The sequence below is a fragment of the Salvia miltiorrhiza genome, chromosome 7, assembly GCF_028751815.1.
Source record: "Salvia miltiorrhiza cultivar Shanhuang (shh) chromosome 7, IMPLAD_Smil_shh, whole genome shotgun sequence".
Lineage (NCBI taxonomy): Eukaryota > Viridiplantae > Streptophyta > Magnoliopsida > Lamiales > Lamiaceae > Salvia > Salvia miltiorrhiza.
In genome coordinates, this window is record NC_080393.1 from 46,378,181 (window position 1) to 46,382,308 (window position 4,128).

At 34.8% G+C, this 4,128-nt stretch overlaps 1 long non-coding RNA gene across 1 annotated transcript; it reads left to right on the plus strand.

The window, feature by feature from the left end:
• The first annotated feature begins 596 nt into the window (after positions 1-596).
• LOC130992790 (uncharacterized) lies at positions 597-3,623 on the plus strand. Its single transcript, XR_009091400.1, has 3 exons — positions 597-826; positions 2,757-2,818; positions 3,317-3,623. It is a non-coding gene; the product is annotated as an uncharacterized LOC130992790 (long non-coding RNA).
• The last annotated feature ends 505 nt before the right edge of the window (positions 3,624-4,128 follow it).

The window sequence follows — 4,128 nt, forward strand, 5'->3', positions numbered from 1 at the left end:
ATACCTGGCTAGATATAGAGCCGAGGTGAGTGAGTGAGACTTATTATAGAGACGAGTCGAATTCATGAGACAATTAAATTGTTATTAGATTTTGACTGATTGAGAGGTCATGTTTGAGTGAGAATAATTGATTCTTTTTTATGTGACCTACGTGATGATATATTTGAGATTGTTTGATTTATAATTTTCTTGGATGTTGTAACATAGAGATATTTTTTTTTTTAAATGGTGAATTGTGATCTCACTTTTATATTATAAATTTCTCCTATTGGAATTTCTTGGAATTTATTTTAATGAGCTAGATGTGATGTGAATTATGTGTATTCTAATTATGTTTAATTATTTTGATCACACCATTCCTTGATAATTTATTAATGAGTGTAATTAGTGAGTAATTTTCCTAACCTATCTCCTACTACACTTTTACTACACAATTTCACCATTTACATTCTTTAATTACCATTAACCTAAGCTAATAGACAAGTGGGCTAGTGGGGAAGCCACTTGCTAGTGTGTTGAAGAAGCTTAGTTTGGATAAGCCCTATCCATTATGAAACTTGGGCAACAAGTTGAAGAATTTAAACAAAACTCTTTTCTCTCTCCTTTCCCATCATTTTCGCCCCTCTCTACACTCTCTCCCCCTCTCACTTTTTCTCTCACTACCACCATTGTTAACCAATTCCCAAGCTTCCAAGATCATTTCTATACCAAGAAACTCCATCAAATCAAGTCCTAAACATCTATAGCCTTGAATCAAGAGCATATTTGAAGGAGTTTCAAGATTTGAGTCAAAAGAGGAGATTTTTATTTTTGTTCAAATCCTTGAGTAAGTGCTAAATCCTCTTAGATCTAGACTTATTTGTGTTGTATATGTGTATATATGGATAGATCAAGCAAGAAAACACCCATATCCCTTCTTTGTGATTTTCGAAAATTTGGGTCTTTTACCCTTCAAAAATTTTTCTTTTCCTTTTCTTAAATTGATGTTATTTAAATACTATTGGGTTCCTAATTAGTCTATTTACATGTGTAGATAATTGAATTAAAAAGAGATATGAGATTTGAAATAGTTTAGTTTGTGTAAATTTGGGAAGTTTTGTATTTGAGGCTTGATTGATGAATTGATGGATGATATATGCTATTGAGAGTGTTTATATGAGATTTGATGGATTGGATTGATGGTTGAAATTGATTAGTAATTTTTGATATGAGTTAGTTTGATGTAATTTGGGTAAAATTGATTCTATGGTTTAATTTATTAATTGATTGTTTATTTATGCTATTAAGTGTGTCAATTTGATAGATCTAAGGTTGGATTAATGATTTATGCATGTTTACAAATTTTCAAAAAGTTTAGTTTGTTAAAAATTGGGACTTTGTGATCTATGTGTTAATTGATTAAATTGGCTAAGTTTAATTGTTATTAAACATTATAGAAATGATAATTAGGGATCAATTTGGTTAATTGTCAAGAATGCCTAAAATTGGTTGAGTTTAGTTTACTAATAATTGGGAACTTTTGATTAATGAGATAAATACTTGAATTGATGATGTTTATATGATAGTTAGACTACTAGCAAGGAGAAAGCATGATTAAATTGGTTAATGATGTTGATTTGTGAAATTTTTCCGAGTTTAGTTTGCGTGCATACATGAGATCTTGTATATAAGATGAGTTATGAGCCAAGCATGTCTATATGTGGCTTTTTGATGATTATTTGAGCTTATATATGCAATATGAGACGAAACGGACCAACCCCTAATGACCTATGTGTTGGCCGAATGCAGGGAGAAAAAGGGGAAGTCGATGTTTGAATTTTCTTGAGTTATATGATTATGTATTTATGTTATTGTGTATTATGTGAGCTTAATTTGAATTTTTGAGAATTTTGCATCGAAGAAATCCAAAGTCTAGGTATAATTGCTTGTATGTTCAAGTTTGGAGTCATTTTATGACCTTTTATACCTACTGTTTCGTTGGGTTCTTGTTACCCAAAGACCTTGAAAATTTTATGGTAAGATTAAATAAGAGTCAGGAGCATACCGGTAAAATTTCACGTCAATTGGACTTTGTTTATTATTTTTATAAAATAGAAAACTAAAACTGTTACCTGCTGCCGAAATGTTCGGTGAGTATCCAATAGAGTCACCTCTTCCAGTGTCCTTCCCTAACCTTTTGGAGCCTAAATTTTTATTTTTAAGACATGAGTGTCTTATCTAAGTACCCACCAAATTTCAAGCCTTTTCGGCAACGTTTACTATTTTTCAAAAATCAAAGTTTTCAATTGCTCAAAACTGCCGAATATGGTAGAATGTAGGAAAACAGTCATATCTCCTAAACTACTTGGAGTTTTTCATCCTACTTTTTTTTGAATGAAACTAGACTCAAAGAGGTTTTAAATGGTATAGGTCATGACTCCAGTGGAGCTCTGTACCGAATCTGGTGAAGTCTTTAAATCGAGTCAGTGCAGAATGATGTTTGTTTGTGACATGTCTATGTGTGAATTTATATGTTTATGTGATTATGCTTGTTTATGTGCTTGATTGCTATGGGTTTAATTCGAGTTGAGTGTTAAGTCGAGAGTAGGACTTGTGAATCCTTAGGAGTTAAGTATACCTAGGGATTGAGATTTATTTGGGTAAATAGAAGATGAGTGATAAGTTAAAGTTTGAGACGAGATTGGATTTTAGTAAATGAGTTTCTAACTGAGGTTTATCTTATCTCATGAACCACTCCGACATTGTGACATCTGAAGATACGAACAGAGGACGGAGGTAAGATCGTCCAAGTACTACGAGAGTAAGCTAAGTTTGTCAGGTGGGCATTATTTTGATATACCTATTATACGAGCTTTCTTAAATGATATGATATTTATGATTATGAATTGAGTTAATGTTATGCTTGAAACTAATTGACTTGCCGAGTTTTGTTAATAATGACTTGTGTGTTACCCTCTACTGTTGAGACGAATTCGGTCCTGCCACAAGCGGGATTTTGTGCACAGAGGTGACTGTGAGCCGTCTATCGGGTCGGCCGGTCACGGTACTTGAGAGGGAGGCCTACTTCTCAGTACCTTTAATGATGACTAGTGGATGTGGTACATACTTAATGAATGTTTAAACTGCGCAGTTACTTTATTATGATGTTATGATTTGCGAAATTGCATGCACAGGTTCTTCTCTAACTAAAACCCTTGTGCGTTGCTTAATGTGGCAAGTTCAATTTATAGCTCTAATAGCAAGCTTTCTTTTGTTTTTCGGCATATGTACACTGAGTACTTTGTACTCAGCCCTGCATGTATTTCTAAATGTGCAGGATAAGCGAGGAGGAGGAAGATCGGTCTGGTGCTGGCGGGGACTTATTTTGGATGACATTGTTCCTTTTACCGTATTTATATTACATACGGTAGCTTTTTGATGTCGATGTTTATATTTTGGACTTAGTCAAGAAGTATACTCTCGGCTATATGTCTTCATACATATAGTCTGTTCACGTTTTGCTGCGAGACTCTGTAAATTGTGAACCTTTGTGAATTTTTAACTATGTCCGCTTTGTAAACTTTGTCGAGAATCCTTGTACTTTTGAACTTATGAAGCCGATAATATTTGTGTCTTTGAGATGATGTAATTGTTATTCACTTTTGCTTGTGTTGTTGTGAGCTTCCGCTTGTTGTTTGATCTAGTTTTTCCTTCTTTACTTCATTATTTTATTTAGTCGTATTGATACTCGGTCTACGCTATCACTGGCTAGACGTCGGGCTGCGACACTGGACTGGCCCAAAGTCTCCCAGCCCAGAAGAGCCAGAAAATCGTCCCCTACCCTAAACTGGCGCCTCCTCTCTTTCTCTGTATTATTAAATACAGCTGTCAGCTCTCAGGAAATACACACCGATAATTATCTAGGGTTTGAGAACTGAGGGAGGCGCAGGAAATCGTGGGTGTCTCTCTGGCTTGGGTTTTCTCACAGTTCGTTGTCCATCCAACGGTGAGACTAGAGCGGGATACAGTCCAGAAGATCAGAACTGGAGTTGTTCGATACGATCATCAATCATCTGTGCATCCAATTCACAAGTAAGTAAACTCTAACACCTGTGTGCAGCTGTTAATTCATAGGAGCATGTTAGGATT